Source organism: Euprymna scolopes, chromosome 16 (assembly GCF_053919585.1).
Source record: "Euprymna scolopes isolate OS-2025 chromosome 16, ASM5391958v1, whole genome shotgun sequence".
Classification (NCBI taxonomy): Eukaryota; Metazoa; Mollusca; class Cephalopoda; order Sepiida; family Sepiolidae; genus Euprymna; species Euprymna scolopes.
The window spans coordinates 47,473,125-47,488,928 of record NC_136497.1 but is presented as its reverse complement, the minus strand read 5'-3'; the positions used below and the strand labels follow the sequence as shown (position 1 = coordinate 47,488,928).

General features: G+C 31.1%; 1 pseudogene across 3 annotated transcripts in view; it reads left to right on the top strand.

Annotated features, from left to right (window-relative positions):
• The window catches only part of LOC145296259 (histone H2B pseudogene), a 73,710-nt pseudogene extending 58,628 nt beyond the window's left edge, over positions 1-15,082 (top strand). The window contains exons 1-2 of one of the 3 annotated variants that reach the window (XR_013869982.1): positions 7,927-8,065; positions 12,940-15,082. The product of XR_013869982.1 is annotated as a histone H2B pseudogene, transcript variant X1 (transcript). Of the gene's footprint in view, positions 1-7,926; positions 8,137-12,939 lie in introns of those variants that run through there. The other 2 variants (XR_013869983.1, XR_013869984.1) reach the window with 2 other exon arrangements.
• Positions 15,083-15,804: the final 722 nt, after the last annotated feature.

Sequence of the window (15,804 nt, the reverse complement as noted above, 5' to 3'; positions counted from 1 at the left end):
CTAACTATTATTAATTTTATACGTATCTATATTTCCCTTAGAAAGAGGATTGACATAAAGTTTAGAATATACTAATGTTTATTAGCTAATTGTGAAATTAATTCTAATATTATTGATGGAACGTTTTATCTTTATTTTATGGTCCTTACGGTAATAGTTCAATGCTAGATAATTTAAAGCAGAAGTAATAAAGTAATGATAATACCTTACTGAAAAAAAACGTTTAAAATCAGTATATCAATAACTATATATACACGGCGTAATCGCATTGACACACCGGTTCTCGTCAGATCACCGAAGTTAAGGAAGGTTGAACCTGGTTAGTAACAGATTGCTGGCCATTTTGGAATTTTAGGCGCTGTATGTGATCACCGTTTATCTCAGCATTTGTTTTCAGTAGTTCTGTACTTCACTTACTACTGTGTCGTCTCAGGGGATGTGTGGTTGGAGATTGCGCCTTTCTTGCCACGAAAATATCACGCGCAGGCAACCCTTTGTGGGTATCCTTAGTCTGTCTTATACTGAAGGAGCCTGCTTTTTTATATATACTCTACATATATATTATACATATATATTATATATATATATATATATATATTGTACTTATATATACTATACATATATTATATACATTATACATATATATCTCATTTGTACTACTTACCTTGCTTATTATATATATCACTTTACATGTGATATATATATATATACAATATTTTATATCGTATATGCATTATATCGTATATTTTACATTATATACATTATGCAGTGTACATTTATATTATTCTTATTATATTAATGTTTTATTATATATTTTATATTATACTTATATAAAATGTTATATACATGTGTACTACAATAAATACATATTTGATATATTAAATATATTATTTGAATTATTTTACATATTATATATATGGAATACTTTCAGTTTATCCCGGCTTGGCCCGGGCCCTACGTACTGTCCATAACTTTATGTACATATGTATATATATATCTTTAAAAATTTTACTAATTTCCATATTACCTACAATTTCAAGTATTTAGATTCAAAATTGGCGGAGGAGTTTAGTAGAATCTTAAAAGGTAATCTCTTTCAGCATTGACCTCTTGGCAGACAAATTTCTGCCTTAAAACTTATTAGAAGCGCGCTGCATGTTTAAATACCCTTTTGTGTAAAATTTCAAATGTTCAGAGATTACATTTGTTGAACAGTTAGCTAGAGATCACAAAGGTAAAATCTTTTGAATTTTGACTCCCTGGCAGCCAAATTTGCGGCTAAAAGATATTAAAAAGCTTGTCTTATCTGAATACACTTTATGTAAAATATCAAATGTTTAGAAAAAAATGGCTAAGAGGTCAATTTGTTAAAAAATTTGACCCCAATTTTTGCCCCTTTAACATTTATTATTGTCGGCTCAAATCAAACTACAAAAGTTAGATCTATGTGCAAATAAGCAACATCTAAAATTTCAAGTGTTTGGACCCAGAATTAGCGGGGAAATTTGGAAGAGTTTTCAAAAGTCAAATAGTTGACAGCCAAATTTCTGGCCGAAAACTGATTAAAATTGTTTTTTCAAATCTCAATACCCCTTATGCCAAATCTCGAGTCTGTAAACTGAAAATTGGCAGATTTGCTTATTAAGGAATGTACACACACATACAGACACACAGACAATTTCACATTTCGGGCCCTATGTACTGTTCGTAACCTTATGTGCATATGAATATATTAAAAAGTGTGCATATGTACGGTAATGCCTTTCTCCATAAAAGACTTCCTTAACTGCTATAGGGAAAATATGGTAGAGATCGCAGATGTCAATTTTTTCAAACTTTGTCCCATTTTAGACCCTTTAACAGTTATCGTTTTCGGCTCAAATCAAATTAAAATGTTTGACGAATATCCAGATAATCTACATCGAAATTTTCAAGGTTTTAGACGCAAAATTGGCAAAGAAGTTTGTGAGAGTTTGCAAAGGTCAACTCTTTAAACTTTGGCCTAATAGAAAACAAAATTCTCGCTGCAAAACTGATTAACAAGCTTGCCGCATGTCTGAATATACTTTTGTCAAATTTCCAATGTTTAGACCAAATCTTGGCTAAGTAATTTAGTTCAGATCGCAGAGGTCAATATTTTTATAACTTTGACTCTTGTTTTTATTGTTTGGGGCTAAAAACAGGTTAAAAATGTTGATACATTTCCAAGTAATCTTAAAATTCACAGTATTTAGACCCAAAATTAGCGAAGAATTTGGGAATAGTTTTCAAAAGTAAAATTGTTGAACGTTGACCCCTTGACACTCACATTTCTGGCGGAATACCGATTAAAAGATTTTCCCAATCTCAATATCCCTTATATAAAGTCTCGAGTCTGTAGACCGAAAAGTGACAGATTTGTTTGTAGGGAAATGGACACAGAGAGACAGACAATTTCACTTTTATACTAGCAGTCAAGCCCAGTTTTGCCCGAGTCCTACATATCTATATTACATATTATATATAGCATGTATATAAAATATATAATAAATATATTACATATATCTTTAACATGTTATATATAACATATATTACAAATTATAGATTACAAATATTACATATTACATATTATACATCATTTGTATATTACTTATATTGCATATTATATATAATTTATACATTTTATATCTTTCATATTATATATATATTATATATTATATATATATTACATATTATATATATATTATACATATTACTCATGATATATAGTATATATAAAATAATACAAACGTATATACATATTATATATATTGTATATACATTACTAAATATATGTATAATATACATATTCATAAATAATTATACATTATATATATATATACTATCATAATATTCGAAGTATAGTCTAAAACACACAATAACACACATAACCACACCTAGGTTTAAAGTAGACCAGCCTACTATAACAAAAGGATATCTATCCTTCCCCCCACACACACAGGGAACAGGTGAACCTGAGGTCAACTGTATCTTTGTCCTTTAAGTGCCCGCCCATTGATCGACTTATATGGATATGTACGGTGGCAACTAGAAAGCTGATTAGCTAACTAAACAATTCAATAGCATAGGCTTATATAAAAATGCGCGGTGACCACAACTTTTCGCATAATCCTGACGAATTCTCACAAGAATAAAAACGCGGAATATTCTCTGTAGCTAAATTTCCATATATATTTTTATGACTTTATATATATATATATATATATACATATATACACACATTTTATAACTTTATATATATATATATACATATATACACACATATCTATATATATTTATACATACATACATGCCTATATACATATATATACACACGTCTATATATATACATATGTCAATATATATATATATATATATATATATATATATATATATATAATAAAATATATCTAATGACGAATGTTTTATTTGTTTTTTTGGTTTGATAATTTGAAACGAACTAAGTATTGAAGCGAACTTAGCGTGTCCGTTCTATGCACAGTTATAGATTAATATGGATTCGTCATCAAAATACTTTATAAGTATGGTCTAACGGACTTATTACAAGTCACCGGCTTTAACTTTCTCCCATTTTTAACGGACGAAAAATCTTTAAAGTATTGAACACATTTGCAAATAATTGTAATGCTTTTAAACTGCCAATTACAGAATCTAATGCAATAAAAATGATTTTAAATGGTTTAAATCGTAAAAAAACAAAATACGTACAATAGTAACTATTAACGTGAGAAATTCACTCTAAATAATAAAGGGGACTGGAACAGGATTTACCGATCCTTTCTTTTTTTCTTAACCGGAAAACAATGAGATGCCACTTTTATTGCATTTAGTAACGGTTACTTATTGTACCGTTTTTGTTGTGTTCAATTTATATAAAAAAGTTTAATGTTATTATGTGTTCATAGTTAAGTATTTTTTTTACTACTATTGGAAAAGAATACCTAACATTTTTGGCTAATTATGAGCATCAAAATTACACCGGATAAACGTGGATAGCAAAATATCATTAATGTAATACACGTTTGTAATCCTAGCAAAAATGTCGAACAAACTAAAAAATATAAATAATGTGCATGCGCGTGAATTCGATCTATATTAACTTCGAAACAGATGAGCGTATTTTTTTAAATTTCCCTCGAATGTACATTGTGTCCTGGAGTGTTTTTACACTGCGTCTCTCTTCTGACAAGTATCGAAAATCGATGATTGATAATTAAAAAATACGATCAATTAAGAAAGAGTCCGATTTCGAACAAAATTAACACCCTTATAAACTCGAACATCACAATTGCATTGGAGAAGTTTTATCACATCACAAGCAATAAGTCTTAGCATATAAAATCAACAGTAGGTTTCTTGATGAGACAGCAGCGCGTTCGACATGAACTTTTCAGATTACAACAATTGAACAATGATACATTGCATGTTTAAATCTAATTGAACACATTTTATGAAAAAAACAAAACACCAGTAACTTCTTTCATAATGCAATGGAGTTTTCGAAATAATTTTTTATGTTTAGGGCACATCTGAGCCATGATGCTTGACTTTTAAAATTTTAACTTCGAAGTCATTAAATGATAATATTTTCATAAAATATACAGTAGATTTTTCTACAGTGCAATTTAGATTACAATGTATTGTGGAATAAGTCACTGCACGGAGACATATGGATCTTTTTTTTCCGATGCACCACCGTGGCTCTCCGACTAAAGCAGACCGTTAATCGATTTGATTGAAATACAAGCGATTTCACCGATTTCGATTACAATAAAAGTGATGGAGTGCAAAATTTTTAGATCACCTTCATTTTATTCCAGGCAATAACGGGTCTCCCTAGCTCTACTCATACATAAAAGGCACTTTGTGTGTGTGTGAGTGAGCTCATTTTCTATCGACTCCGAAATAGCTGGGGAAAATGTTATGAACTTTCTTACGAATGTCCCTGATTTGTCTGCAAGGTTTATCAGATAAGTTCTGCATCACAATGACTCTGATAAGTATCAAAAATCGATAATAAAAATATCGTATTAAAGAAAAGAGTCTAATTGAACCAAAATTAACCCTCATACAGTCTAAGATCACAATTGCATTTGGTAAGTTTATCACTGCACAAGCAGAAAGGCCCAACCTATAAAATCAAAAATATGTTCTTTAATAAGACAGAGGCGCGTTCGAAATAAATGCTTTTGTTTAGAGCACAATTGAACAATTTGACTTTTGCATTTTAAACTTTAATTGAAGTCGTTATATAAAAATAATTTTATAAAATCAACAGTAGGTTCTCTATATTTCAATGGAGGTTACAATGTATTGTGAACTAATGCAGTGTGCAGAGACATGTAAACCTCCTAGGCCCCTGACTAGAGCACCCCTGACTTGATCCCAGATAACGTAAGTTTACCCTGCTAGCATATCAATATATATATAATATATATTATACATACATATAATATCCCAAATGATATAATATCCTTATTGAATTGATGATTAAATGCATGTGCATTTATGTATGATTTTGTATCGTTTTTATTTCCTTTTGTATCTAAGCCTCCTCCTTTACAGGTTGAGCTTTTTATTATCCCGATAATTCTTTATTCAAGGGAGTTCTAATTTTTCTTTCTAATCCCGCGTGTATATATATATATATATATATATATATATATATATATATATATATATATATATATATATATAAATGTATATGTTTGTGTGTACGTGTATTAGTATGCCAGTTGCGTTCATTTTCAATCATCTCTATAAAATCAAATACGCGGTCAAATCACGGCGACACACAGTAATGAGAGCGCGCAGGCTTGCGGAACAATGGCAGAAGTATTCAATGAAATTTCCTCGAAAAATATCTTTAGGAAATTATTTTTAAAAAAATACAACTAAAACCACTTCTGTGTAAATCTACAGAAATATTTCGATTTAAAAAATCTGTCTTTGTGTTTGAAATTTAGGCTTTAATGATTTTTTATGTGAATTGTCAAATAAAATTACGTTTCCTTTAAAGACGTAATCACTGCAGCCGACCTCCCCAACACATTTAATTTTAGAATTAAAAAAAAAATGATTATAAAAAGAAATGGATTCATTCTTTATTTTAAAAGCGTGATTATAATCTTTAAAGAATTAAAATGACAAAAAATGTCCTATTTAATTTTCTTTTGAAAATGAAAATGAAAAAAGAAAAAAATATATATAATATTCGCATGTGCTTTATTTAAAAAAGAAAAAAATTAATTTCACCTCAAGTCAAATTTCGTTCGATTTTTTCCCGCCATTTTGTTTTCTGCACATCGAATTACCATTCTTTCGTTTCGTCATTCCCAGTTCCTTGGACAGTTTTCATTCTCTTTCTTTCGATTGTCTCAAAAAATTACATTCTCTTTCACTGTTATTTGTTCACTTAGTTCCATGTAAAAAGAAACCCTAATTTATTATATAATTATAATACAAAAAAAAGTTTATTTCAGCTCAATGAACATTATTGTATAATATTAGAATTTGAGAAAAATAAAAAATGTAGCGTAAGTGATTATTTAAAAAATAATTTAAACATTCGAAAATAGATGTTCAAATGTGACACAACATATCCAAGTCAATAGCCATTCTGCGATAAGATGTCATATATAATAATATTTAGATGCGGGTATATGTTAAAAATAAAGTTAGAATGGAAGATTTTAATTAGAAGTAAGCAGGTGCAAGGGTGTATGAAATTTCAGTGTGACCCACGAGTCCCGGCAGTTACGTCATAAACAGGAAGTCGCAAATTTTATCTGGCAAATAAACAATGTAGATTTTAGTCTTTCCACCACATCAGCACTTTTACACGAAACCAACCATATTCTACACGTTAACGTAAACCACCCACTAGCAAAAGCCTTACATAACACCAAAATCCCTAAAATAAGTTTTTGTTTGCAACGTCAGTCTATGTATATTGTGTAGGATGATCAGTAAAAAAAAAGTATTGAAACTCTCACGTTCTCAGACCACACACAGTGATCTCTCATTATAAACACTAAAATATATTATAGATAATCTTATATATTACAACCTGGGCAAGTCCGCGAAACGGGTTCAGTTTATTCTCAATAAAATAACAGCTGCTCGAAAAACAGGAATTTGAATGATTGCTATCTCAGTTTTATTAGTAGGAAACGAAGGAACTCTTTTATATATATATATATATATATATATATATATATATATATATATATATATATATATATATATGTGTGTGTGTGTGCCAGCTCATGTAATATACTACTGGTACCATGTAACCCAGTACTACCTGCCTCGTGGTTGGGTCACCGGCGACTAAACTGGTTCCCCCACCAAACTTGTTTGGTGAGGAGGGTGGCTAGTCTCCCTGAAGGATTAAAAACAAGATCTTCCAAACGACGAATGAGCCCTTTTTCGGGGTCAACGGCCAACTAGCACCATGCGCGTTTTTGTGTATTGGGGTGGAGAGGGCTCCCGTAAGCCGTGGTGAAGGCAACCTTTCTAGGAGAAGCAAATCTCTGATTTAAAAACCATAAAGCAGGAGACCAGTACCCGCATTAAGCTGGTCTGCAGTTTAACTTGTTGCTAGCTACCTTGCTCTTGTTTGTTGCTGGATGCCAACATTTTGAACCGAGAGAGAGACTTAGCTGTCGTATAAAGCTAAGACTCTGTAACATCATCTGTGTATAGATACTCCCTCAGACATTTGTCTTTAAAAATGGTCCTGTGGCGATGGAAGTCATTTTTGGGCTCATGAACTTTAAGTGTATGAGGGGGTGGCACTGGTCTGACAAGACGTTGCAATCATAATATATATATATATATATATATATATATTTACGTATTAATTTATTTGTAAATGTAAATTAAATGCAACCACCCCTTCCCGAATCTTGAACAAATCAGATTTATATACTGAACTATGTTATGTATTATTTTTGTTCTTGGAAACCTGGTCTGGTACAGAGACGTATTCGCCTTTCGACCATTATAACCTGTTTGGCTATCTGTAAGTAAATCAATTTTATGTTGTATTTACAGAAATTCAGAACATTCCTGTCAACATATGCACAGAGGAAAGTGAGTGTATTCTTGATGTACACGAGAAAGAAGGTTTTAGCTATTTTTTTTAATTAATTTGTCAGAGAGAATTGACCACTGATTTATTATTTAACCCTGCGTTCTTCATGCAATTCATCTGTAAAACAATCCTAGACAAAACATAGAACAAGAAAACTTACGCATTTTAAACAGTCCTTAGTTTATGCAATTCAATTAATGTTAGAAGTTTTTTAATCGATATAAATACAAAGTTGTAATGTAATAAATCCCTTCCATGAATGCCAAAATAACCCTCTTGTAATTTAACGGATTACTTCGTTTACACCGACAAATTATCGAATCTGGGACCTGACGACGATAAATTATGGTGACAATTATTTGGAAAACCCGATCCATTTGGCAATTTCGTATCGTAGATTTGTAATTGGTATCTTTTTTTTTTTTTTTCGGATAAAGAATATCGGCATTCAATTTTAGCAAAATCGCATTCTACTAGTTTTCCTTTTAATATTGCATGAATATATCTAATCCATTTCATCGACTTTATCTATTTAGAGGTTTGTGCCTCTACAGTACCGCCTAAAAACACAGGAATCATAAGCGAACTATCTCCGGGTAACAACTGTGCCGTGTTACAGTACACACAGATGAATGAGTAATAAAATCGGCAAGCATTTTCATCCATTTGCAGTCTTTTTTTCCGGTGCTAATGCGGAGAGTGATCCGCGCTATTTTTTTAAAATCTTATTTCCACATTTAAAGTTGTTTTTTTTTATTATTCAATTGTAAGGTCAAAGTACAGAATAGGTACAAAAAAACTCTCCCCTCCCCATGTTAAGAATGGCTTTTTAAATAACTTTATTTCAGCAGAGATCACTCTCTGCATTTTTTTTTTCTTACGAAAATAAAGACATACAAATCGTTTCCAATAAAATGTTCTGTTCAGTTTGCTACGTACATCGTGACTCGAATCTCGTACGTAATGAATTTCTTAAATGACTACTTTTCACAAGCGCTATCTTTTTGTAAAAACTTTGATATTATGATGTAATAAAATGGCCATTCTATTTTGCGACCAAGAAAAAAAAATTGCGGAACGTAAACTCTTTACTTTTATATATTTTTTTTAAAATAGGTTTGTGAGGTCGAGGCTCGACACGTTTCTATAGAAGTGATAAAACGTTGAGATTAGAGTCTGGCAGGTTGTTCAAAAAGGATACGTGCTGAAATAATAACGTTATTTAAAAAGCCATTCTTAACATGGGGAGGGTGTTTTGTACATATTTTGTACTTTAACCTTACAATTGAATGTCAGTGATTTTTTTTTTTTCTTTTTTTTTTCCAAAACTTTCAGTATGTCTGTCTAAAAACACTTTGTATAGCTCTGTCTTTTTCCACACAATCTATCGCACACTTTATTAAGGAGCAGGAAACAGTTGTTTTATAAACTTTGCAGGCCCTTTCTCATGAAATATTTTTATAGTGAGATTATATTAATAGCGTTTCATTTGGTATCTTCGTAACTAATGCATCTTTAACTATTAAAGACCCTCTTATATACGTAAATATAGATTTCTAATATTTAAAAACCCAGGCAAAGGTACAATAGACGACGTCCGATAAATAAACAATATGCAAGTCCCACCAAATGTTAAATTTTCTTTCTGTCTATACAGTTAACTTTTGAAACTTCCATTTCAAAATACGTGTCGTTATTTTCTGTAGTGATTTCGCAATTAGGAAATGGCGATCAGTGTTTGCTAATTTCAGGATTTAGAGATACCGTAGCCTATTTTAAACTGTGGCCTGTGGATTTATTGTCGGATTACGGTAAGCTTTTTTTAAAGCTTAAAATTACCGATCACATAAAAACTACCGCCATTTTGAAGTAAATATGACCAAATTTGAAAATAGTTTAAAGTTAAAAACTGTGCGCAACGATAGAAAAATCCATTTCCAGCGTTTGATGGAAGTTATTTTATTTTGCCACTTCTCGCTTACTCTCCTGTTAACTATACTTTGATTTTGACGAAAACCATTTCAAACATGAAAGCGAAAGGAACTGTAATTATGATCAATATGTTATAGAGGACTAAATGAAATGCGCTGTTAAAAGGTTGATTTCAAGAGGTATCTTGGTCTGGCATGAATAGTTAAATTTGTCGCCGGCAAGTAGTTCTTCTATAAAGATTTTCATTATCCATTATATTCCTTATTGTTTACATATGTCGCCATTTCTAAAATTGGGAGGGAGTGTTTTATGTAACAAAAATGGCAGCCATTTAAAGTATTGGATAAAACATGGAATTTGGACGTGTTCATATGAAAAATACTGGTACTAGTGTAGAGAGTGATCCGGACGTAAATAATCTTATTATTCAAAAAGCCATTCTTAACATGGGAAGGGGAGGATGTTTTGTGCCTATTGTATACTTCAACCTTACATTTGAATAAAAAAACACATAAAACTTTAATTAAACTTGGAAATACGATTTAAAAAATAGCGCGGATTACTCTCTGCACTAGCACCAAAATATTGGTGAAATATTTAATATTCGTTCATATTGTATCTCAATTCCACATACAAATCAACTTTAAATATCTTAATTTGGTACTTTACGACAGATTGATCGTAACGACACGTTTATCTCGGCCGTGTGTCTTTTTTACCGGGGAAAGCAAGTTGATCTTAAAGTTTCACAAAAAAAAAAAAACTTATCAAATATTGTTAATCCAATTCGCACATAAGGCAGACTTAATTAACTAGTACACACTCGCCTCTAATCTACACTCTACGAGAGTTAATTGTTCTGATTTGTCAGCTAACCGGTTTTAATCTATAATTAAGTTCTCTCTATCGATTAAATCTTAAACTTCACACATTCCCGTAGGGCTGGGAATACTGTACAACTAAATTCTGTAGTCGTACTGAATCGGTACCCAGACGGTTTTAGTATATCCGGAGTTAGACGATACAACATTTTAAAGTCGTAAAACCAAAGAAAAATCGATGGCACTAAAGCAAAAATGAAACCTGGTTCGGTTATGGTTAAAAAAAAAGACCTTCCTCAAATTAGGTTTATGAAATTTCCTTTGTTATAAAGTTACTTCTTGAAACGCAAGTATAGAAAACGATTTTAACTTCTGAGAAACTCGGTTTTTGTCAAGCGCTTAGAAAAAAGTTCGAACTTAAACACCAAGACTAAACTTTCTCGTTATCCTCTATCAATATTCGAAACTGAGTTTGTAAGTGATGAAATCCCTTCAGTATACATTCTTTAAAAGTATCTTTTCTCGATTAGGCTGTTTTTATGTACATTTTTTCTATCGAAATTCAATTTGACATGATGCTCTTTAAGGTCGAGTGTTACATAAACGATATATCATTCAAAATAAGAAAGGTAGCCAAAAAATTAATATGAATTTTGATTATTCGGACTTGTCTTATATTTGATTCCCACAATGGTCCGGTCGATGCAAAATCGTATCTTCATCAGAGACGCTTTTCTGAAACTTTGGATTTGTATGGCATTTCAAATTGAACACTTTCGTTAATTTATAGATTACTTATATTCTGAGAGCTATGACCAAGTAGCATAATTCATAAGTATATTGGTATCAATCGTATTGAACCTTTTAAATTTTACGAGCCTCACTTGGAACTGATTATTGGCATTTACTCTTGTTACGTAAGCGGTTATTGCGACAAATTCACGTATGACTTTTAGTAACTTTGAAACTACCCCCCCCCCGTGAAAGTCTAATCTTATTGTATGTGCGCGCACACGCATATATATATATATATATATATATATATATATATATATATATATATATGCATGCTTATTTTAGAAGTTTTACTCAGTGTAGCTCATCTAGTCTTAAAAGTGTATATATTAGCGTTATTTAATCAAACATAGCAGTCATTAAGGTGTAGAATTTTTGTTCATGCGTAATATAAATTCTAAGAGATTGTACATTAAATAAAGTATAGAATGGTTACAAATTGAACTCGTTATATTTATATATAATACATTTATATATATAGCATTCTCTGTATTTTCAACGTGTGGAAACTAAGACATTTTATTTAAGGATTGTTTCATGAAAGTTTCTTATCGAAAATTTGCATTTGCCGCCAAGCTCTTCGTTGACTTCAGATATTACGTTTTGTTTTGTTGGATGATTTGCTATTCGATTAATGTTAGTGAAATTCTTTTTAATTATCGTAAGAAAATATCCAGGTCGCCATCTTATTTTTCCTGTGTTGATAATACTTTGGTTGAATTAAAATTCTTAAATAAAACCTTCTTTCCATGCAGTAAGAGTATTAGAATGTAGAGGAAGTCAAGTGATTAGCAAAATGAACTAAAAATCTGGGTGTTCCAAGTTCGAATCCAGTTCGTTCCAAAATATTTAACTTAGGATGTTGGCAGCCTGAGCGTGGCCCCTCTCGTACTCTGAAATACGTTTCTAAAAAAGGATTTTGGTTAGAAAATATCAGGCAAACGAATGTCAACCAGAAAATCTTCGTATTAATACGGTGTGATGAGGTTAAGAGTATATTGGTCGGTAACAGCCTGAATTCTGTTTTTTTTTTTTAAATTTTATTTGTATTACAGTAGTTTTATTATTTATTATTTGACTCTAAACTATTTTTCTTTTTATCCCAAACTTCCAATCATGCTATTAAACATTTAAAAACAATACTAAGGTTCTATTATGCGTGCAATATTACCGAAACTGAAATTATTACAAGAATTGTGTACTGATGAAACCCATTTTCTCCACCCAAACTGTGCAACATTTTTTATATTTCAGACCTACTGTTATAGCAAAGGCAGATGCCACCCAAATCCTCCAAGAAGCCTTCGAGTAAGATGGCAATTTCGCAGGGTAGTACATCCCCAGGTGTTCGGAAAACTTCAAAGAAACGCCGAAAGGAAAGCTACAGCATGTACATCTACAAAGTGCTGAAACAAGTCCATCCCGACACTGGCATATCCAGCAAGGCCATGTCCATAATGAACAGCTTTGTGAATGATATCTTCGAACGCATTGCGTCAGAGGCGTCGCGATTAGCGCAATATAATAAACGGTCGACGATTACGAGTCGTGAAATCCAAACAGCCGTTCGTCTTTTGCTGCCAGGCGAACTCGCGAAGCACGCAGTGAGCGAAGGTACGAAAGCGGTCACCAAATATACGAGTAATAAGTGAATACAAACATTTGCTCGTGCAAGTTCTTTTGTAAATTAGCAAAACACAATTGCCGTTTTGTAATATGCAATATAAAGCATTGTATAATATTTTCCTTTTCTATTTTTTTTTATGTGTGTGTGTGTGTGCCGGTGTTGTGGCCTCCAATGGAAGCATATACGATTATCCGTATGGATTACAGTTACCTCTGCAACTTAATGATTGTGTTTAAATAACGTTATTTAAAGATTTTTACACGCAAAGAGTTACTATTCGTACAATTAAACAAAAAGCGCGGGCGTAAACTGTAAAAGAACCGGAAAATATTTCGCTATGCTGAACTAGACTCAAATAGCTGAAGTAATGTAAGCGTTTGTTTTGTAGAAGAAGCATGTTGCTAATAGAAAAAAAGAATTCTTACAAAAAGAACTCCACTAGTCATGGGCAGTACTCGCACACGTCATTGAATACTTGGTGATGTACGCAATAAGCCAATTTATCATATACATATCTCTGCCAAACCTGGAATTTGACAATTATTTTAAGACCTGAAATTATACAATTCATATATATATATATATATATATATATATATATATATACTCGTTTATATTGATATTGAATTAAAACTAAAATGGGTGATTTAAAAAATAGTACTTATATGTTGGGAAAGATATCTACATCATTCTTTATGATTACTATTTCCTGCCATGTGATTGTAGTAAGACCTTATCGGTTATGTTTTCACCCACTCATCTACTGTTTTATTTATATAGATAAAGCCACTATATGCATGTGTTTGTATGTTAAAGTAAAAATCAATAGCATTAATTACTAAAACATACTTTTAAAAATGCTATTTAATTACGAAATCACTACCGATTTTATTTTTCGCCAATGTATTACACTCCTGTGTTAATAGAAAAACAACTTCGAAATTTAATGAAATACATTTAATAAACAACTGTTTCACTACGATAATTTTCGATTTTTCTGAATAGTGCAAAATATTTAGTTTCTTTATTATTATTGACGGTAAAACTAATAATATGAATGCAGTTCATGAAAATAGTGTCCATTTTATTTTAGCTACACCACTGACTCTGATTAGTGTGCTATATAGTTTGATATAAATAATAAAATCACGTTGTGACAATCTTTAATATAATCCTTCAATCCAGCAACCCTTTGAAGACAATGTAATTTTTTGCGCTGTTCAATTCCAATGTTCTATTGAACATTACGTCTCGTTGACTTTCTAATATCGAAAAGCCACTACAGGTCGAAATTAAGAGCTCTTTTCTCCCATTATTCCAACAATGTTTGTTATATCATAACGACCTTCGAAAAGGGGAGTCTTTGAATATCATATTTTTGCCTTTTTAAAGCCAAATTTCGAAGTTTGACTTGTTTGAAGCAGATAGTGCTTCAAATATTATATTTCATTTTTTTTTAAGCGAAAAGTGCGGACTACCGCAAAGGGAACAAGCAAGAAAAGAAAATTCTCTGAAATCTTAACTATTTTCATCATAAGGGGGTTTAATTTAATACTTTAATAAATCAGTTTTATAAATCTGATTCGATTAAAAAATGATCGAAACTATATCGCAATCAAATTTAATTTTCAAAATGATATTTTGGATAATCATCGTAATATCGTAGGAATCCGATTGCATTGGCATTAATTTTCCTGATAATCGTCTCGTTAGAATTATAGCTAGAAAGAAATTTGGAACTTACTGGAGGGAATACGTGAAGGTTGCCAACATCTTAAGTTAAACTGAGTTTGTAATTTTTTTTTTTTTAACATGAACACTCAGGTCGTCCGTCCGAGTCATTAACTCCTAGCATACTGTCACATCCCATTTTTTTTTATTTAAATAAAAATGTGATACAAAATGAAAGTCGATAGCCATGGCTGGGTAAATATACTTAGAAGATAATAGTCGCTTTTAAAATAAACGAAAATACGTTTATAGTCTAGACTACAATTATAGTTGATATTTCTAGATAGTGTTTATCTATATATCAATGTTCCCCACACAATTCCAGTGAATCTAGGCAACATGCTATATAGTTAAGTGCAGTGTAAATATCTGGATATTTCACTTTTCATTTTTCGTAATGTTTTTTTTTTTTTCTTTTTCGTTTTTTTTTTTTTTTTTTTAAATAAAAACCTAGAAAATGATCGTCCATTTCTTTTGGTATATTTTTGTATTGATATTAGTTCAGTTACTCAATATTAAATCTAAATCTATCTTCTATCTATATATCTATAAAAACAGAGATGTGTGTGCCACAGACGATTTCTGATTGGTTAATCCAATAATCACATCTCCTAAAAAACTATGGTTCGTAGGCTCTTAATTTTACCATAAAATATTATGGCTTTATTTATTGTCCATCTTGGAAGGGTTTAATTTTTTTCTAACTTGCGATTTACAAATTAAAAAAATACGAATCTTACACAATCTTACAATCCAACCTA